Raw genomic sequence first — 23,106 nt, 5'->3', positions numbered from 1 at the left:
TGGTGATAATTAGATGCAGAGTCCAAAGTCATGAGGCACAAACTCTCCTTCAACTCCCAGGTCTGTTTTCCTCTCTATTTAATCTATTTTATCCACATTATCTCACCCTGCAGACAGACTCTTTCCAGGTGTTAGGGATTGAGAGGTTTGGCCATTCGGAGAGAGATATCAGACATCTCTGCAGCAATAGATTCTAAAGAAAAGGGAGAGCTTTACGGAGGGCACAAAAGCTTCTGTGGCTTTTCTCTGGCTGGTACTTGACCTTCCACCTCCGTGTTGGCAACAGTATCACCTTAGAATCTATTATGAACCCAAATTCTCAGGCCTCACCCCAAGCCAACTGAATTGGAAACTCAGATGATCCCAGCAATTTGTTTTTATAAGCCTTGCAGGTAATTCTGATCCACACTCAGTTTTGAAAACCACTGCCTCAGACAAGTCATTGTGGCTAAGGAGATGGGATACGATGACGGATGGCTTCTTAGTCATATGCTCACCCCGGTGGCCTGGAGGGCAAGGTCCTGAATTTTGATAGAGCCACCATAACCTCTTGAAGTGTTTGGTGTGGAGGTGTTTTTCAAAGGCAAAGGTAGGGAGTGCAGACTGCTATTATTGGAGCTGAGGAAGGACACTGCACAGAGAGAAATCTCAGGGACATACTGAAATCTCAGATGTCCAGAGCACCATAGCAAATATCTGGGAATTTATGTGAAAGCAAGAGAACTCCACTGAAAAGTTTTCAGCAGGAAAGATATTCAATCAAATATGCATTCAGATGATCATAATGGCTGCCCTGTGTCCTTCTGACAGGGCACTCAGTTGCCGACACACCGAGAGAAGCCAGGAGGCCATTGCCGTTGGGCAGAAGTGATTGTGGAAAAGCAGAGAGGTGAGAAATGCTTAGGAAATGGATTCAACAGCACTCAGTGACCAACTGAACCTGGGACGTGAAGGTGGGGGACCCCAGGGTCTGGGCTGATTCCATCACAAGGCCTTATGTACTCTGTCTCTTGTGCCACGAAATTCTCTTCTCTGCTCTTTACCTGGCAAAATGCTACTCCCCCGTCAGATTACAGTCTAAGTGTCTCTTCTCCAGGGAAATGTGATCCTCCAGCCTCTCTCCTAATGCTGTTTAATTTTCCTCCATAACACTTATCACAGCTCATAATGCTATATTCATTCACACAATTATCTCTTTAATATTTTAGCTCCTCTAAAATTCTCTATCATCCCTGAAAGCAGGAGCTGTTTCCTCCCAAGAGACAGGAAAGCCAAGTCATTAAGTACACAGACTCTGGAGCCAGACTGCTTGGGTTCAAGTCCTAGCCCTCTAGTGGCAAGCTGTGTGATTCTGTGCAAGTTACTCAACTTCTCTGTGCCTCAGCTCCCTCACCTGTTAAAATGTGTGGACTACTGGTCCTACTTCCTGGGATGGCCATGCGGAATCTATTGGGTTATGTGTGCAAAGCCTTGAGAAGAGCTTGACATAGGCACCAGCTCAGCTGCAGCGACCTGGACTGTTCTCTTTATTGCCCTTGCCACCTCTCCCAGTGTCTGGTATTAAGTAGGTACCCAATAGGTATCTTAAAGGGGATGAAAAGCCAATGAGGACCTTTTAGGGAGTGACCGTGTGAAGGTAGGCACTGAGAATCGAGCAGAGAGAGCACTGTAAGGTGAGCACAGTGAAGACAGCAGGCAAGATGCTGCATTTATGATCAATATTCCCAATGCTACCTGCCTCAGAGAGCATCAGAGAAGGATGTCGAGGAGCAGATGAAATGCGTCTAAGGCATAGCCTAGAGGTGTTGTATTTAGTATCCTAGCACTGCCATAACAAAGTACAAAAACCTGGGTAGCTTAAAACAACCGAAATTTCCTGTCTCCCCCAGTTTTAGGGGCTGGGATCCTGAAAGCAAGGAGTTGGCATGGTTGAGTTCCATCAGAAGGCTCTAGGAGGGAATCCATCTTGCCATTTCCAGCTTCTGGTGGCCCCAGGCATTCCATGGTATGTGCCAACATCACTCCAGTCTCAGCTTCTTTCTTTTCATAGGCATCTTCTAGTTATGTCCAAAATTTCCTCTTCTCTTAATAACACCAGTCATATTTGATTAAGGGTCCGCTCCGTTCCAGTATGACCTCATCTTAACTAATTACATCTGCAAAATCCTATTTCCAAATGAATTCACATTCTGAGAATGTGAAGCTTGAGCTAAGGCTTCAACATATCTTTCTTGGGGATGCAGTTCAACCCAAAGAGGGAAGAAGTCCATTTGGGGAAGAAGCATTGGATGCTTTTGGGGACATGATACCAGAGATAAGATTAGCCTAGTAGTTAAGAGCACAAGTTATGGAGTTAGTGTTCAGTAAGTGGTATCTGTTAGCTAAGCTTTTCTATGGAGAGGATCTAGCATGAGAAAGAAGAGCAAGGAATACATCCTTAACCAAGAGGAATTACCCTGGTTTAGGTTAGAAATGACACAAGAGAGCAACTGGAATGACAAAAATAGTAGAAATTATTCCCTGGTGTTTAGGGTGCATATTTATCCATATAATTTAGCCCTGTCCTTAGCCTAGGGCAGGTGACTCAATATGGCTTTGTTGACTAAGCTGAATGAGTATGAAGGACACTTTTAGCCATCAGAAGAGAAGTATTAAGGGTAGGTAGGTCAAGAAAGAAGGCTAAAAGCTACCTATAAATCTCTGAAAGGCTCTCCTTCAGTGAAGAAATTATACCAACCCTCCTGTGAATATAGAGCTACAACTGGAGGATGGAAATTGTAGGGAGAACCATTTTTTGCTTAATACTAGAAAACGTAAGCTGAAAGCTCAAGCATATGAAAGGTCCAGCATCAAGTTCCACTCCTTGATGTCTGCAAGCAGAGATGAACAGCACAAGCCACATCATTTATAGAAGGTGTTTTTGTATGGGGCAGATGGTTAGATCAGAGGTTCATTGAGTTTCTTTCCACCTATGATTTCAATTTGACAAAGAGGCCAATAAATAAGAGACATTTATTAGGCGTGAGGAATGTAATAGAAACTATTTAAGAAAAGACATCCATATGAAAATTCCTTCCTCTCTCATTTAGTTTTAAACCTAACTCTATTTCCGAAGGTCAAAGGTATCAGCTATTGATTTCATGTTACCCTTAATCTCTTTTATGTTAGACTTTTAAAGGGAGGGGACAAGAAGTCTTTGAGAAGCTCCTCTGGATCAAAACAATAATCCTCAATTCTTCAAGTAAATGCCAATGTCATGTCAATGTCTTTTAATGGAAGGAACTTTAGACAAGGCATAAGGTACGGACCAACTGGTGTTCAGTCATGAGGTAATGTTTGTGATTTTCAAAACTGTAAAGGACAATTTGGGAGAGGCAATGAAGAGATTAAAGAAAGATAGCGGGGGGTTCCATACTTTAAAAGCCCTTTCGAAGTGAATTCTAGAATGTGCCATTCAGATCCCTCTTGGGGAATGAGAGACTTGTTCTCTCAGCCATTGGGAATTATTTTGACCAAGAGCGGTCAGTTTTCATTCCCCTCTAGGAACTGTCTCAGTAGAGCAAGGCCACCTTGACCAAGAGTGTCCCTCCTTCCTAGGGCAGTCTTCATCCAATGACTAACCAATGAAGGTATAAATAAGCCTGAGCCTCTACTTTTGGCATCTCTGAAGGCCCGTCTCAGCTTCAAAGCTCTCCCCGGACTTGATTGACACTTCTGGTGGACTTCATCTCAGCCAACTTCACCTTCTGTTCAATTTTGCATTCCTTCTCAAAGACGTTGATTCTGAAAGTATGACCTAGTAAACCTTCTGCATGCCAATCTATCTCCAAGTTTACTTCCTCACAAACCAACATACTCCACTTTCTTTGACCCTTTGCCTGCTTTCAGTATCACCTCATTTTTTTGGCTAATCTTCACAGCAAAACTCAAAATACCACTCATATTCTTTATTCACCCATGTATCAACAGCCATTCAGATTGTTTCCATATCCTCTCAATTGTGAACAGCGCTGCAATGGAGAGGGAGTGTAAATGTATTTGAGATCCTGGTTGCAGTCATTTTGTATAAAAACCTGGGAATAGGGTTGCTATTTCCATTATATTACAATATATAATATTTTAATCTTTAATTCTTGGAGGGCTCCCATATAGTTTTCTGCTGCATCTGCACCATTTTACATCAACCTCGAGCCTATAAGTGAACACCACTTTATTATACACTCAGCATTCTGCAAAGAGGGTAGGTCTCATCTTAAGCGTTCTTACTACCCACATTCACTGGCGTCACTTCTTCACCTTCCCTTCTCCCTTGGACACATTCCCATTAGACTTGGTTGTTAATACTCCACACAAAGGATTCTTGTCAAGCACACTCCAGTTCATCTTGCCAAATCCAGTGGTCAGGTTTCAGTCCTCATCTTAGTTCACCCCGCAGCAACATGTCATAGTTAAACACTCCCTTCTTATGACAATGTCTTTGCTTGGTTTCTAGGACCTAAGGTTTACCTGGTTTTCCTCTCTTCATGTTATTTTCAGTGTCTTTTGCTGGATTACCCTTATCCTCCCAACTTTTAAATGTTGGGAAATGCCAGAGCTCATCCTTGACCTTCTTTTTCTTTTTACCTATATTTATTCCCTAGGTGAGGGGTCAACAAGGTTTTTCTATAAAGGGACACACTGTAAATATTTTAGGTGTGGGGGCCGTGTATCCTCTGCTTACTGCTTAACTCTGCCATTGTAGCATGAAAATAGCCACAGATATTACATGAAAAAGTGAGAAAGGTTGTGTCTCCAAATAATCTTTTTATAAAAAATATGCAGTGGTTAGGTTTGTCCCACAGGTTATAGTTTGCTAACCCCTATTCTAGATAATCTCTTCTGGTCCCCTAGCTTTCAATATCATGTCTAAACTAAGTTTCAGATTCAGATATCTAAATTGTCACTTGACATCTCCTCTCAAAACTAATGTGTACCCAAAGAAATCTCTTTATATTTTATCCATTTATCCCCCCCACAACCTATTTTTTCATCCAGTCTTTTTTATATGATCAAATGGCATCACTCTTCACAACACACTCATGCCATCTCATTAGCCTCTTCTTTTATTGCCAACCAAGTTTAAGACACAAATTTCTTCCACCTAGATAATTTCAGTTTCAACAGACGTTTATGCTTTACTTCTGACCCCCTTATAGTCTTTCTTTATATGATGGCAAAAGAACACTTTCAAAATTAAAATTACATCTTGACATTTTGCTCCTTGATACTGTCCAGTGGCTTTCCATCTCATTCAGAATAAGTTTCAAACTTTCTACTAAGACTCAGAAGGTCCTAAATGAGCTGGTCTTTCCTCATCATTGTGGCCTTGTGGTCTATTATGCTTTTTCTTGCAACCTAAATTTCTGTATGAAAATTATCCATACATGCTATTTGTTGTGAAAAAAATTTTAGACATACATGGTCTTCTCCTATTCATTTTTTTTTTCAAGAATTAGAGGATGTGCTCTCAAAAAACCTGAGGGAGTAAAGCAAGGAAGAGGAAGGCAAAAATTCAAGAAGACTTGGACAGAAAATAGGAGAAGAGAGGGAAAGGGAAGCAATAGAATAATGAAGATGAAAAGTCTCAGGAGGACAGATAAAAGGCCTGGGAAACAACCATTCCACATAGGAGCTGAGGGGCAGAGAACACGAGAAGTGTCATACTCAAAAACAAAACCCCCAAAACAGAAACTAGAACTGATCGCACCAAGTATTGTTGTTCACATTGAAAGGGGCTTTGCAGTTCTGTTGAAAATATAGACTAACATAACGGCAGGGACTTTAGAAACTCACACATATTAGAACTTAAGCAAGCTAAAAAAGGAGGAAATAATCAACTCCAATGAAAACAAAAAACTATCCAAAAGCAGAAATGTAATCACAATGTAAAAACTGGTGGCTCAGCTGGGACAATAATTCGGTAACTATGACTCTAGAGAGTCCCTTGAACTGCAGGGAGGTCCATCCAGTCCATCCTAAAGGAAATCAGTTCCGAATATTCATTGGAGGGACTGATGCTGAAGCTGAAGCTCCAATCCTTTGGCCATCTGATGCGAAGAGCTGACTCATTTGATAAGACCCTGATGCTGGGAAAGATTGAGGGCAGGAAGAAAAGGGGATGACAGAGGATGAGATGGTTGGGTGGCATCACAGACTCAATGGACATGGGTTTGGGTAAACTCCGGGAGTTGGTGATGGACATGGAGGCCTGGTGTGCTGCAGTTCATGGGGTCACAAAGAGTCGGACATGACTGAGCAAATGAACTGACTGACTGACTGATACAGCTATATAGCTATGAATGCAATTTTAACCTATACAGTGAAGTTTGATGCAGTGGCAAGATCTTTAAAATGTAAGTACACCAGGGACCCAGTAGAGTATTTTAGGTATTATTGTGATATAATCATACTTGGAAGGTCATGATTAGAGTATATGTGTGAATGTGTTTGAATATGAATTATAGAAAATATAAATTCTTATCTTTGATAAGAAAGATAAGATTTTAAAAAATGTTTGTAACCATAAAATAATCCAAATTAAAAAAAAATGTTTAAATTTAAATGTTTGTAACCATAAAATAATCCAAATTAAAAAAAAAATGTTTAAATGTGTCTGCCCTTTCAACAATGATACTCTAGGGCATAAAAGGGAATCATTGCCTATGTATCTCCTTTTAAAATGTTTTGGTCTTTGTAAAATATGTAATATATACTTTCAGTAATTTCTAAATTAATTAAAGAAGAATAGAATAAATCAATAAAATAATTCTGACTTCTTGTGGACCAGGCTAAATTTTCCTCTCCCCTCAACCTTTTTAAATAAAAGTTAAATTGAAGAACCTGAGAAGTACCTAGTACCTAGTTAGCCTTCACAAATACACAGCTATCCCCTCATCATAGCAAACAAGGAGTAAAATTCCAAGTTGGAATTTTAGTTTGGTTCATAGTATTTAGTTTGGCTATAAAAACAAATTAGTTTACAAAAATGCTTGTTTTCATAAAAGCATTGCTAGACGTTAGGAAGGGCAATAGTTCTTCTGCCAGCTTCAATAAAATGGTGACTAAACTAGCGGTAGACGCTCCCCTCCCCATCCTCAGCCATCAGCTCTGTAGCCATCCATCATTTAGTGCGCTGCTGAGAACCCTGCAGGAGTTCAGAAAACAATTGCCAACTGACTGTCTGGCTCGGATGAGCTATGGCACCGCTAGAGAGAAGGAAGTGAAATTGATTTGTATGAGGCCAACTTTTACAAAGCACAATTCCATTGGGTTAGTTACAACTATTCAATTTCCCAAATAAAAATAAAGGCCTTACTAAGTAACAAATTACACTTTCAAAGGAGAAAAAAATCTAGCTTTTAGATGGTAATATAAGTTTGCTTTATTTTATATGTTTACAGAGAGAGACTGTGTTTTCCTAAGATGCTGTATTCTGCTTCAGAAATATGTAACTTCTCTGATGGAATGCAGTCTTTCATGAACTAAAGCCATTTTCTCTTTTTCTTCTGGAACTGGTTGACACTAAAGCCATTTATGACTCATCAAAACGTGATAGCTTGTGACTCTTGCTCATTGAAGCCCATATGTCTGAGAAACATAGTCTTCCTAATATGGCACATTTGGGTTGTTTCTGTTACAGCTGATCCTCTCTGTTAAACCCAAGGATCAAAGGCTGTGGGTGGCCTCGCTTTAATCCTTGTGTTTCTAAGAAAGGAAGTAGGGAGGACTATTTGCATCCTCAGTCATGATAGGAATGACCTGCCCTTAGGAACCGACTATTTTATTAAGAATGCACTGACGATCCTTTATATTCAGGTGCCAGTAGATATGAGGAGAAAACGTCACCATCCCTGGTCTCGTAGGGGTACGAGCACACAAACAGATACCTGCAAAACTCTGTGGAAAGGACTGCAATAAAGAGTGGCAGTACTGGCAAGATTAAGAAGAGAAGTAAATCAAGCCTGAGACCCCTTTTCAGAAAGGAGAGAGAAAGCGTAAGTGGGGGCTCCTGTAGGAACTTGCCTAGAACAAATCAGGCCTGTGAGAGGCACGTTGAACATTTACTCACTCATCCCAAGCAGAACCCATCAAGATTATAGTAGCATTATTATTATTATTCCCATTTAAAAATGTGGAAACAGATATTTAGAGATAAATTATTTGATCAGTTACTTGCAAAGCATTAAAGGCTCAAACAAAAGCTATATAATCTCAGAGACACCCCCCAGAAGAATGTCTAACACACATTTCCTTTGCTGTGATCTCTGCGGTCTCTAAGGAGAAATGTAAAATGTTTAATTCAGGACAATATTTTAATTAATTGGAATTAAAATATGCATTCTTGGCAGGCTGTACTAAGTACTTGTTGTTATTTACCTGGTGTCTGGTTTGGGTCCTTGGGAGTGTATAGATGAATAAGCATATCTCCAGCCTTTGAAATGATCACAGGCAATTGAGGGCAGAGCCTGGAACAGTCATGAAGTCTTATTACCATTTCACCTTCATTCTGTTCAGTCTATCATCACCACCACCAACCATCACATACTTTACGAGATACATTTTATAATCGTCTCCTTATAGCTCCTTCACCTCATTCTGTGCCTCCCTTCAATCTGTTCAGTGCAGCTAGACTGATCTTTGAGAACACATAGCTTCACTTTGCTTTTTAAGGAAAATTAAATCCACCTCTAGGGCTTCCCTGGTGGCTCAGCAGTAAATAATCTGCCTGCAGTGCAGGAGATGCAGGATACTTGGGTTCAATCCCTGGGATGGAAAGATCCCCTGGAGGAGGAAATGGCAATCCACTCCAGTATTCTTGCCTGGAAAATCACATGGACAGAAGAGTCTGGAGGGCTATACAGTCCATGGGGTCACAGAGTTGGACATGACTGAGCATGCAGGCATATGTACCTCTAATCTTATTCTTTTCTCTAAAACCAACAAAATTCAATAAAAACAAAACAAACAAACAAAAAGAAATAAAGTTTATACTTCTTTCTCATTTTTCCATCCCTACACACACACACACACACACACACACACACACAGTATATATTGCAAGGAGTTACACTGTGAGTTGGTGAGTCTTACCCATGGCTCTTCTCTTCCATCACTACTAATTTTCCACAAAAACACAATAAAGGGAAAGCAAACCTTATTCAATGATTATGTTAATACAAAAAAAAGTCAGCATAGGATCTAAAATAATGCCAGCAAGAAGAAAGGGGAAAAGGAAATTTACAAAGGAATAATGACCGACAAATACCTCAAAAATCTTACCACAGATAAATATTTGCTACCAAATATTTTGCTGTATTTATAAGATATAAACACACATGTTCATGAAATAAAAGCTCAAAAAATATTAGGAACTCAAGGAATAGCAGCAACAGTGATAAAATAAATGAACTAGGCAAAAAGGTCAGGAATGAAATAAAGTGGAAAAAAAATATGACTATCACTTAAACCTGCATTAAAAGCACCATCTCTATGGGAGAAGTAACGCTAGAGCTATAGAAGCCTGTAGACTTGAGAAAAATGATCTTAAAAACAAAAGTAAAAGCAATTGAAAAAATAATTGGAAAAAATATTTCCTGAAGACATACAAAAGAGATAAAACATGCATATAATTGGTGTCACTGAGAATGCCATCAGGACAAATGAAAGAAAAAAATAAAGTCAAATATCTAAATGTGTCACTCCTTCTCCTCACTTCAAAATGCTTCCCACACCTTCCAGAAGGATCCGAAGTCTGACTTTGCTGACACGTTTCTTGCTGTCACACCTCTGTAGATAGTTCTGGAGAGGTGAAGTAAAGCTCCAATGATGTAAGCCCTCAGATTTAAATAGGGATTTACTACACTGGGTATGATGGTAAGCCATTGAATGTTCTGCAAAGAGTATGGCAAGATCATCTTAGTTTTCCACAACAGAAAGTCTGTCTGCTGGGGTACAGAGGGAGAAGGGAGTTTAGATAACATCTCACTGATTCTGTCCACCTTAGAATGAAACACACAGTAGCTATTCAAGATACGATTTCTGATCTAAAAACAGCTCACTTCTCCTGAAATGTCTTCACAAAGGACTTCCATTAGTAAAAAAAAAAAAACAAAACAAAAAAAGGAGGGAAATTTCCTTATATGCCCTGTAGAGTGTTGCACCCAAGAAAATCTCTTTCATTTTCAGAATTACAAACTGGCCAAGGGTTCATTTGCTTATTTTGCTTTGAGTTTGAATGACAATATGATAAGTAGCCATCATAGTCAACAAGAGTCTGAAACGCAGTACTTGGATGCAATCTCAAAAATGACAGAATGATCTCTGTTCATTTCCAAGGAAAACCATGCAATATCACAGTAATCCAAGTCTATGCCCCGACCAGTAATGCTGAAGAAGCTGAAGTTGAACGGTTCTATGAAGACCTACAAGACCTTTTAGAACTAACACCCAAAAAAGGTGTCCTTTTCATTATAGGGGACTGGAATGCGAAAGCAGGAAGTCAAGAAATACCTGGAGTAATGGGAAAATTTGGCCTTGGAGTACAGAATGAAGCAGGGAAAAGGCTAACAGAGTTTTGCCAAGAGAACACACTGGTCGTAGCAAACACCTTCTTCCAACAACACAAGAAAAGACTCTACACATGGACATCACCAGATGGTCAACACTGAAATCAGATTGATTATATTCTTTGCAAGCAAAGATGGAGAAGCTCTATACAGTCAACAAAAACAAGACTGGGAGCTGACTGTGGCTCAGATCATGAACTCCTTATTGCCAAATTTAGACTTAAATTGAAGAAAGTAGGAAAACCACTAGACCATTTAGGTATGACCTAAATCAATACCTTACGACTATACAGTGAAAGTGAGAAATAGATTCAAGGAATTAGATCTGATAGACAGAGTGCCTGAAGAACTATGGATGGAGGTTTGAGACATTGTACAGGAGGCAGTGATTAAGACCATCCCCAAGAAAAAGGCTAAATGGTTGTCTGAGGAGGCCTTACAAACAGCTATGAAAAGAAGAGAAGCTAAAGGCAAAGGAGAAAAGGAAAGATATACCCATTTGAATGCAGAATTCCAAAGAATAGCAAGGAGAGATAAGAAAGCCTTCCTTAGCGATCAATGCAAAGAAATAGAGGGAAACAATAGAATGGGAAAGACTAGAGATCTTTTCAAGAAAATAAGAGATATCAAGGGAACATTTCATGCAAAGATGGGCACAATAAAAGACAGAAATGGTATGGACCTAACAGAAGCAGAAGATATTAAGAAGCAGTGACAAGAATACACAAAAGAGCTGTACAAAAAAGATCATCATGACCCAGATAATCATGATTGTGTGACCACTCACCTAGAGCCAGACTTCCTGGAAGTCAAGTGGGCCTTAGAAAGCATCACTACGAACAAAGCTAGTGGAAGTGACGGAATTCCAGTTGAGCTATTTCAAACCCTGAAAGATGATGCTTTGAAAGTGCTGTACTCAATATGCCAGAAAATTTGGAAGTCTCAGCAGTGGCCACAGGACTGGTGGCCAGAAAAGGTCAGTTTTCATTCCAGTCCCAAAGAAAGGCAATGGCAAAGAATGCTCAAACTACCGCACAATTTCACTCATCTCACATGCTAGCAAAGTAGTGCTCAAAATTCTCCAAGTCAGGCTTCAGCAATACGTGAACCGTGAACTTCCAGATGTTCAAGCTGGTTTTAGAAAAGGCAGAGGAACTAGAGATCAAATTGCCAACATCTGTTGGATCATCAAAAGATCAAGAGAGTTCCAGAAAATCATCTACTTTTGCTTTATTGACTATGCCAAAGCCTTTGACTGTGTGGATCGCAATAAACTGTGGAAAATTCTGAAAGAGACGGGAATACCAGACCACCTGATCTGCTTCTTTAGAAATCTGTATGCAGGTCAGGAAGCAACAGTTAGAACTGGACGTGGAGCAACAGACTGGTTCCAAATAGGAAAAGGAGTATGTCAAGGCTGTATATTGTCACCCTGCTTATTTAACTTATATGCAGAGTACATCATGAGAAATGATGGACTGGATGAAGCACAAGCTGGAATCAGGATTGCTGGGAGAAATATCAATAACCTCGGATATGCAGATGACACCACCTTTATGGCAAGAAGAGAAGAATAACCAAAGAGCCTCTTGATGAAAGTGAAAGAGGAGAGTGAAAAGTTGGCTTAAAACTCAACATTCAGAAAACTAAGATTATGGCATCTGGTCCCATCACTTTATAGCAAATAGATGGGGAAACAGTGACAAACTTTATTTTGGGGGGCTCCAAAATCACTGCAGATGGTGACTGCAGCCATGAAATTAAAAGACACTTGCTCCTTGGAAGAAAAGCTATGACCGACCTAGAGAGCTTATTAAAAAGCAGAGACATTACTTTGCCAACAAAGGTCCATCTAGTCAAACCTATGGTTTTTCTAGTAGTCATGTATGGATGTGAAAGTTGCACTGTAAAGAAAGCTGAGTGCCAAAGAATTGATGTTTTTGAACTGTGGTGTTGGAGAAGACTCTTGAGAGTCCCTTGGACTGCAAGGAGATCCAACCAGTCCATCCTAAAGATCAGTCCTGAATATTCATTGGAAGGACTGATGCTGAAGCTGAAACTCCAATACTTTGGCCACCTGATGCGAAGAACTGACTCATTTGAAAAGACCCTGATGCTGGGAAAGATTGAAGGTGGGAGGAGAAGGGGACAACAGAGGATGAGATGGTTGCATGACATCACCAACTCGGTGGACATGAGTTTGAGTAAACTCCAGGAGTTGGTGATGGACAGGGAGGCCTGATGTAAAGTAGTCCATCAGGTCTCAAAGAGCTGAACACAACTGAGTGTCTGAACTGAACTGAACTTGAATGACAAACATCTTCTCAGATGCATGTTAGGATGTTTGCTGCAACTGTGCACACCCATGGCTCATTACTACACCCCACGCCCAATCTCAAATTTTAGAAATCTGAACCCACTTGGTTTAGAGCTTGCATATTCTCAGACATTCAATGAATTCTCTTGAGTGCTATCTGAGAATGTTTATCTATGGAGCCAGTGACAGTCTGGGTTACATCCCACTTTTACAAATTATTTCCTAAATGAATACTGGGAGACCCTCTAATGTTCTGTTTAGCTTGAGCAGGAAATTCACTCTGATCTTAGATGGAATAAAAAGTACTAGCTCTGCAGAAGCAACAAAAATTAGACCAACTGTGCATAAACTCTTTATTTCTGTGATCTAGAAGACTAGTTTGTTGAAGGTTAAGAGCACCAATTATGCAATCAGAGAGACTATACACTTACTAAGTGTATAACTTTGGGTAATTAAACTTTCTGGTTTTCAGTTTCTCCACCTGTAAAATGGAGATAATAATATTATAGTCTTTACAGGACTATTTGGAGTATTAAGTGAGAAAATAGATGTAAAAGTACCCAATATAGTTTTTGATCCATACTTAAGGGCTCACTGTGATAAAGCGATTACTATATGCAGGATTACCATTATTACTGTAGCCTGTATAACCTAACATCTTGCACTTATAAAGCATTATATAAATTTTTGTGCAAATTTTTAGTTCCCAATATAAAACAGAAACTATATTTTATCCGAAACAGTGAAGACAATACAAAATATCACAGACATTTATAATAATAGATGGCTGTTTAGCATGTAACTTTGATAAATCAATAGTCAAATTTTGTATCTATTTCATAAACAAAATAGTGCGTAAAGACATTTGAGTACATATAGTCACAATCCTTAGGTGAGGTAGTAGACTTTCCCTCAAGTTTTTTTTCCCCCTAGTAGATTATTAACTTAATATTTCTTAATAACAGAAGTTCTATTGTTTAATAACCATGGAATATCTCATTGTTTTCTTCAAAAGGACTCAAAGTCCTAAATATCCTGATGTACACAATGTGATTACCTATGCAAGGGCTAGAACATGTATAATTTTCCAAACTTTTTGGCCTGGAACCACTTTTCCCTCAGCCTCTATGAACATTTCTCAGAACAGATGTTCCGTGGAAGTCACTTTGGGAATTTCTATATTAGAAAATAGAAAGGGTTATGCCCATTATTTTTATGAGGAACTATTGTTCAGTTTTGCTATGTTAAGGGGCCATGAGGGGAGCCTAAGAATAGAAGTGCTGGGGGATTTCTGCCAGTTGTACTTTTCTTCCTGATGTAAAACTCATGAAACAGCAAAGAAGCAAGTGAGAGAGAGCCTAGGTCATGGTGCTCATTTGAGCTTGGAAGTCCATTGTCATCACTCTGTCAAATGGCTATAAATTCCTGCACGAGTCTTCAGCTCTATAACCATCTCCATGTGAACATGGCATGGAGTGTTCTGCCATCCCTTTGGCTAAAACTGATGATCTGGCCAGGAACCAACTTTGAGGTTCTCTATGACCTTCAGAGTCTGTCTGGGCCCCATAAAGCATAGCATACTGCCCAGAGTGGAAAGGCATTTGTGAAATTTATGTCTGAGACATTCCTTTCTTCCAGTTATCCTTCTTATTGCCTTGTGTCAACTACAAATAAGCTTTCCTCTAGCCAGATTTTCTCTCCTTTTGACCGTTCCTTGGTTCTTACGCTTGCTGAATCATTTTCAAGGTTCAAGTAAGCACTCTCCCTCCTGGAAAAACACAGAAGGGCAGCTGTCTCCCTCTTCGCAGTCTCATGACCTCCCAAATATGCCTACATTCTTCTCTACCAACATTCCTAGGTCCAAGCACTTAGCTGTGTATCATGCATGCGAAAGACTCCAATCATGTTGATTAGTTGTTCACATGTATCTCTCTGAGAAACTGTATAGACAGGACACACAGCAGGCCTTCACTTGCTCTTGCCATACTTCACGTCAACATTTTAAAATATTACCCAAACTCAGTGTTTAGGGAAAATTTACAACTCTGTTTTCTACCAGCAGTCCTTCCTAGCCTCTTATAAATTATTGGTGAAAAGCTGGACCAATCCCTCCAGTTCTATATATTTTTCAAGACAAGCATTTAACAGGTATTTAATCCTCAAAAAATGATAAGGATCATTACTGGTTTAACAGGATGCCTTCTGGGGCCTAATTTATTAATTTAACCACTATTTGTTGAGTGCAAAAAAATATGCCTGACACTGAACTAGGATTATAATGATAAACAAAACACTAACCTGTTTTTTAGTTTCATAGTTTACAGTGAACAAGGAAGGTAGATTGAGCAGGCAGTTATAATACAACATGTTAAGTTTTAAAATAGATGTCAAGACAGGTGTTCCCATTTTGCCAATGAGTCTGGAAGGAATATTTGGGGAAGGCTTTTCCGAGAAGTCTTCCTTGAATTTTCTAATTGGAAATTTGAATAACGAGCAAAACCTAGCCCAGTAAGGACAAGAGGGATTTGGGATGGAAAGGAAGGTTGCCCACTGACCGGGGAGAAGCCGCAAATGCTACTGCACTTAAGGGGAAGGGTGTGGATGAGTATGTGAAGAATATGATTGAGTTTGGGAACTACAGGGTGCGGGCATACGGAAGAAGAGTAGAGGAAGCCGGAGAACTCTGTGGGATTGCTGCTGTTGTTTAGTCGCTCAGTCCTGTCCAACTCTTGGAGACAGCACGGACTGCAGCATGCCAGGCTCCCTGTCCTTCACTATGTCCCGGAGTTTGCTCAAATTCATGTCCATTGTCAGCAATGCTATCTAACCTTCTCATCCTCTGCCATGTCATTTTCCTTTTGCCTTTGATCTTTCCCAGCATCAGGGTCTTTTTCCAACACTCTGCATCAGGTGGCCAAAGTACGGGAGTTCCAGCATCAGTCTTTCCAATGAATATTCAGGGTTGATTTCCTTTAGGATTGACTGGTTTGATCTCCTTTGCTGTTCAAGGGACTCGCAAGAGTCTTCTCCAGTACCACAATTGAAAAGTCTCAATTCTTAGATGCTCAGACTTCTTCTCAGTCCAGCTCTCAGATCCATAAAAGACTATTGGAAAAGCCATAGCTTTGACTATGCAAATCTTTATTGGCAAAGCAATGTCTCTGCTTTTTAATACACAGTCTAGGTTTCTCACGGAGAAGGCGATGGCACCCCACTCCAGTACCCTTGCCTGGAAAATCCCGTGGATGGAGGAGCCTGGTAGGCTGCAGTCCATGGGGTCGCTAGGAGTCGGACCGACTGAGCGACTTCACTTTCACCTTTCACTTTCAGGCATTGGAGAAGGAAATGGCAACCCACTCCAGTGTTCTTGCCTGGCAGATCCCAGGGATGGGGAGCCTGGTGGGCTGCAGTCCGTGGGGTCGCACAGAGTCGGACACGACTGAGGCGACTTAGCAGCAGCAGCAGCAGCAGGTTTGTCACAGCTTTCCTTCCACAGGGCAAGCGTCTTTTAATTTCATGGCTGCAATCACTGTCCACAGTGATTTTGGAGCCCAGGAAAATAAGATTTGTCACTGCTTCCACTATATGGCCACCCCGACATAGAGAAAGTTTGACGCAGTTCCAAGACTTTAACAAGCAGGGACCCACTGGGGTGTTTTAAGGCAGAAACTTGATGTTATTTGATTTGCATTTTAGAAAAAAATCCTCAGGTTCTCTGAAAACCAGAGGTGAACATCCAGTTCTGAAAGGAGGATGAAAGAACCATGGAAGACTTGCAGGAGGTGCCTTCTGGGTCCTCCTTCGAGTCTCGGTTTTTCTGAGAGCTCTTTGATTTCCATCCTCTGGGTGACTTTTGGCCAGCCTCTCCTGAGTGACCAAGTCCACCCACAAACCCAGCTGCACTGCCCTGGCTTTCTCCAGCCTGGAAGAGACATTGTCCGCAGCCAACAATTTATCTCTGTACCGTCCTCCAGTGAGAAGTCAGAAAGCTGTAAATCACTGGTCACACCCCAGGAGGGAAGGTTGGGACCACATTATTTCATGACCAGGAGGAACATGAACTTTTCCCCTGGGGAAGGGCACAAGCCTCCCGCTGGGACCCAAAGGGATGCCATGGACCAAGGCAGGTGGACACCTGTCTGGGTTGAGTGACTGATCCACACAGGGCTCCTGTGGCTGAAAAGCAAATGGACTGGATATTAGCTGGCTCTGATCCAAGAGCTCCCAAACTGTGTCCTGTCTGAAGGAGGCCACCTTCCCCCAGGGTGTAGCAATTTCCAATTACTCCATCAAGAAGAAGGAATAGGGGAAATTCCACAACACGACAGCCAGGCCCCTCTGGGAGGCTTGTTCTGAAGGTTCCTCACCTCTGAGCTCCTTACATGCTGCCCACCCACAGGCTTCTTTATGAAGTTCAGCCAACAGAGCCCCCAGCCCCAGGGGGAAATGGCCTAATTAAAATCACACTTCTTGCCGCCAAATTGGAAATGCTAGTCTCCGCTCCAAGAATGTCTTGGAAAAGGATCTGGAGTTGAGTGAGTCTTTCCCAGAAGGGATTTTTCCTATTAAAAAAAATGTCAAATACCACAGATAGTGGAGGCGAGGGGCGGGTGTCTCAGTTTTAAATTTTCTGCTGGTCCAAGGCTCCCCTTTCTTTCCCTCTGTGCCCTGGTTTCTTGTTATGTATTATGGAACTTCCACCTCCTCTCTGCCCACGAATCTTGTAAGACTCATAAGAGGAAAAATTCCTCAAGCCCCACAGTTTGTGCAATGCAGTGATAGAAGGTAAGAACACTGGGAACAGCAGGACTTGTGTTTGGTTTCTGACTTTTACCGTTTAATAACTGGACAGGGCATTTTATTGTTTGAAACCATGGTTCTCTTATGTATTTAATAGGGATAAAAAGCATCTCAGGGAGACAATAAGAGCTTGACATATTCTGAGTTCTAGAAAAAATAAGATGGCTCTCCTTATTATAATTACCAGATTCCTTTGCACTGCAGGAGTGTGATCAGTAAAGAGTTATTGGAGTAAGGCATGAAGGAATTACAAATTGAATGCCTGCCCAGTAGCCATTAGACCTTAGAAAAGTAATTTGCCCTCATGAATCTCAATATTGTATTCTATAAAAGAAGAATTTGGAATGGGCCAATCTCTATGATCCTTCCTCGGTCTAGTATCTCAGAATTCTAGACCTAAAAAATTGATTTCATTGTTCACTTATCCATTCATTCAACAAATATTTCAAATAAAATTCAGTCTTTATTCAGCCCTTGCTGTCTGCCCTGAACAGCATGTGCGCATGTAGCTCATGGACGCAACGACCTCATGTAGTCTTCATATACGCTTGGTTGCTCATCACGTCTGATTCTCTGTGGCCCCATGCCCTGTAGCCCACCAGGCTTCTCTGTCCATGGGATTTTCCCAGCAAGAACACTGGAGTGGGTTGCCATTTCCTACTCCAGGGGATCTTCCTGATGCAGGGATCCAACCCATGTCCTTATGTCTCCTGCATTGGCAAGTGGGTTCCTTACCACTAGCCGCCACCTGGGAAGCCCATGGCCCTCATAACAATATAATTTATAATCCTCAAATATTTTTCTTCTGTTTTGAAGTTTGCTGAGAGTCTGAGTCTCTCCTATTTAATCGATCTTCTTTGGCATAGAGATGCTAATTTTAAATAAACTTTTTACCTTCATAATGGAGGAGAAAAGAAAAGCTAACATTTATGAAGTGTTTGCTATGTGCCAGACCCTGAAATCAATTCTTTGCTTACTGTATCAGACTCTTCTGCACCACCTTGGGCTTTCTTAGTGTTGCCTTCTCCTGCCTCTAAACTGCGGGTATCATCTCAGTTTTTATATCTCCTTTTCAAAGGGCAGTTCAGAAGCTTGCCTCTGTGGCCAACTACCTCTGCTCAAGTCTGGGTGGATCCTACCTCTTGGATCTAGCCAGCAGCTTCCCCAGGAAGGTCAGCCTCCCACCCCTTGTTTGCCTCTGCAGAGCAAGGCTGATCAACTAGATGTACTCAGACACTCAGTCATGTCTGACTCTTTGTGACTCCACGGACTGTAGCCCACCGGGCTTCTCTGTCTATGAGATTTTCCCAGCAAGAATACTGCAGTGGCTTGCCATTTCATACTCCAGGGGATATTCCTGACCCAGGGATTGACCCCACATCTCTTACGTCTCCCGTATTAGCAGGCAGGTTCTTTACCACTAGCGCCACCGGGGAAGAACAGCTAGCTACATGTCCTGAATTTCAAGTTTCCTTTGCTACTTCCGGACTTGGATGAAATTCACAGTGCAGGGTGGGAGATCAGATTTTATGAGCAGTTGTCAAAAGAGCCAGATGCAGTAGTGCAGAAACACTGGGTATTAACTGTGAGAGACAACGTGCCAAAGGGGAGGGTAAAGCCCGTCTTCTTCCTCCAGGGAAAGGATTCTCTCTACTAACTGCCTAGGGATGGCCCCTGTGACAAAGTGGACCCACCTCTTATAATACAGTCGTGTCTCTTCAGGATGTATCATGAAACAGCAGACAGCATGGTAGTGTATCACCTTGCATTTATGTCCATCCCACCATGCCTCAGTTTACTTTTCTCACATCCTCCCTACCCTGGGACATTATCTGCTGAAATTAAGCATTTGCACTTAGTCCTTGCATCAAACTCTGTTTTCTGGGGAACCTGGGCTAAGACCATACAATAGCGTATTTACTTCTCACAGCAACTGTATGGCATAGGATATGTTTTTATTCCCAGTTTATAGAGAAGTACCTAAAGATGTAAAACGAATTGGCCAATATCACAAAGCAAAAAAGAAAAAAACACATTAACACTTAAACAAAAGACCGTCTTACTTCCAATACAACAGTCTTAACCAATATCCCATATCTATTACAAAAATCATTTGTAATGAGACATGTAATCAGTAAATATCTACTGAATATCTTCTATGAGCCAGGCACTCTATCAGGCAGTAGAAAATTAATGGTAAATAAAACACACACAATCCTAATTCAAAAGATGCTCAGTATATTTTGAACACATATATTAGAGTAAGTAACTTTAGTTACTATGATAAATACTAACCTCAGTAGATTAATACAATAAACCATTTTTACTCACATCACAGTGTAATGAGAATATTCCCAGTCATCAACTTTACAACAATAATAATAGAATTAAGAATAAGTTCAGTGTGACATGAAATCATAGAAAGGAGCTCAACTATGAGAGGAACAGAGAAAAATACTTGATGCTTAAACAGATATTCTGGGAAGCAAGAATTGGTCATGCCAAAGGGCTGAATAAATTCTTTAAAAGGGTTTTTAAATTCTTTTTCTTAAAATTGATAATTTCTATAAAGAGCAGTTTTAGGTTTACATAAAACTTGAACAGAAAGTACAGAACACTTCCACATACCTCCTCTCCTTCTCCACCCCCGACTCCTGCCTTTCCCCTGTTATCAACGTCGTGAATTCCTGTGGTATGTTTGTTGCTGTGGGTACACCAATATTTGTAAATTATTGTTAATTAAGGCCCCTAGTTTACATTAGGGTTCACTATGTGTGTTAAAATGTTCTGTTCTAACAACCCCATGACAGGTAACAGCCTGTCAAGCAGAATTATGATGTAGTTTACTTGAGTCTCTTCTAGCTTTTCCTGCTTCAGTCTATGCCTTATGCATCAGCAGACTCACTCTTCCACTGCTCTCATTATGAATTTTTTGCTCTTCAGAATCCATTCATGGCTGCCCTTTGTTCTGAAGACCAATCTCAAATCCTTATCTGCCTAGATTTGAAGGTCTGCCTACTTCCCCATGTTCATCTCCTATAGTTTTCCTATTTTTTTGTTTCCCTATTTTTAATGTGCTACTCTAGCAAAACTTCACCATTTGCCAGTCATGAGCACAATTTATGTGAAACTACTTTTTTCTCCCTACTGTACTTAAACGATTCCCTCTATTTGGAATACCCACTGACATATGCTTATAGTTGGCCTCCCCTTTGGAGCCAGCTCCAAAGTCAGTTCTTAGATTTCCAGCTGATGATCTCTCTTTCCTCTGGGTTCTTCTGTACTTAAACTCCCTGCTTCTTAGGAAACACTGAGTACATCATGCCCGGTATTTTATTAAGCCCTCTTCATTCATTACCTTCCCTGAGGTGAAATCCACATTTACACATCCTTGTTGCCTCCATAATACTAAGCACAGGACTGCTCACTTATCACAGGTCCACAGATATGCTTAAGTGCCGTCTTGTCATCAGGACTTTACGTGTCCTTCCTTCTCCTTTTATTAAATCCTAAGGCATAATTCCTACCCCGATTGTACTAGGATGCAAGTCCTGGTAACCAGCTGTATTACTAGCAGAATGGATGGATGCTTACTCACTGTAGAATGAAGGCATCGGTTCCTCTGTCTGAATTCACAACATCCTATGATTCTAACTTGTCCCTCTCTGGATTTCAACCCCAATGTAACTGTCGCTGTCTATGACCACACAGCTCCTTTCTATCCCTCAGCAGTTATGAGTCACAAACAGATCATTGTACTCACAGCTAGACAACTTCCCTTGGCCAAGGGTAAGTTACCCTACTCAGACACCCTAGGAGGTAGTCCTTATCTTCAACCCCTTTGGATCCCTGTGGACACAAGAATTAACTGATACGCGATCATAAGGCTGGATCCCCTGCCCCCAGATGGGACAACTCTGGCACCAATGATGCTTCCGTGTTGCCCATTAGACAAGGCTGACGTTTTGCCTAGCTTCTTCCTTTATTCTATTATCAGAGGTCCTGTCGCCTTTTCTACGAGGAGATCATCTACTATTGAGGAATTTCAGAAAACAAGAGAAATTGCTGAGAGAATGCACATATATTTACACACAGAGACACCATTTCGGTGTACTCAAACATGAACAAAAATGTCTACAACTCAATCTTTGTGTGATATCAACCTGTCAGCCCAGCAATAGCCTCCCATTGATGTACACTTTTGGCTCTTGGCATCTCCAAAGAACAAAAGTAATCTTTGACTTGTGCCAGCCATAATTTCTCATTCCTCTTAAAATCAAAAATTTGGTCTTTGTCCACTCATTTGCAACCCAAGGCCATAACACTATGCATTTTGCATTTTTCCAAGATTTACTTCTTTGTATTACAGCTTTCATATTTCTTTCCTTTATATTTCTTTCTCCCCCTGAGATCACAGCTGAATCTCTACTGGCTCTCAGGGACCATGGAGCAATAATTCGAAGTGGCTTGGTAGAGAGTTCCATGGCAGAGGGCCAGTCCTCCCTTCCAACAACTCAACCCTAAGAGAATGGAGAAGAAAAATAGAGCACCCTGGAGGAAAGGATCCTTGAAAAGTCCCTTCTCACTTAGTGAGAATGAAAAAGTTCTATTCATGACTTTTACCACCAGGTTTAGGCCTCTGCTGAAAAACAACAAGGAATTTGGAATATCTGTTTAAAATGAGTGTAAATATTTACCCACATATGCTGAAATATTCTAGTGACATTTAGTCTGATGCGCACTGCCAGGAGAGAAGCAAGTTTCTGAGCCAAACACAGGAATACTTTTTTTTTTAATCTTCCCTGGGAGTAGAGCAAACATTTGCAATGATATAAAATGTATTAAATTCACTGACCCTGGAATTCATAACTGGTTATGCATCAAGTATTATCATCTTGTTCAGAACCCCAGTGTTTGCAAACTTCATATTCTTGGCTCTTCTCATTAATCTTCAATAGCAGGAACAGGGTTATCCATATTATTATCATTATTATAATTAAACAAACAGCAATGCATGCACATATTTGTCTTAATGTTATAATAATCTCATTATGATTATTAAATATATACCTTGTTTTACAGAGTGCTTAATAGTTGGCAAAGAATTTTTGTACATCTGATCTAGGATATGGGAGGCACATCAAATGTTTATTAATCACTCCCACTTACTTTATGCCAGAATCTTTGCTAAGCACCGTAGGTATGTGTTCTCATTTAATAGGAGGCTGGATGAACTAAGTTGGTATTATTTTTCACTTCTACAGGTGAAAAATCTGAGGCTCAGCGTGGACAAATTATTAGAAAAGACATTTGATTAAAAGTTGTGCATTAAATATCCATTATGTATCAGATGTTGCATTAGATGCTGGGAAAACACACACACAC

At 40.7% G+C, this 23,106-nt stretch overlaps 1 long non-coding RNA gene across 1 annotated transcript in view; it reads right to left on the bottom strand.

Moving 5' to 3' along the window:
• The window catches only part of LOC133253466 (uncharacterized), a 61,395-nt gene extending 39,821 nt beyond the window's left edge, over positions 1–21,574 (bottom strand). The window contains exons 1-3 of the long non-coding RNA XR_009738306.1: positions 21,320–21,574; positions 20,350–20,425; positions 8,416–8,504 (exon numbers count right to left, since the gene is read on the bottom strand). This is a non-coding gene — a long non-coding RNA (uncharacterized LOC133253466). The remainder of the gene's footprint in view (positions 1–8,415; positions 8,505–20,349; positions 20,426–21,319) is intronic.
• Between the last annotated feature and the right edge of the window lie 1,532 nt (positions 21,575–23,106).

The sequence above is a fragment of the Bos javanicus genome, chromosome 8 (assembly GCF_032452875.1).
Source record: "Bos javanicus breed banteng chromosome 8, ARS-OSU_banteng_1.0, whole genome shotgun sequence".
NCBI lineage: Eukaryota > Metazoa > Chordata > Mammalia > Artiodactyla > Bovidae > Bos > Bos javanicus.
Note: the sequence above shows the minus strand (reverse complement) of the source record. Positions and strands in the feature narration are given on the sequence as shown.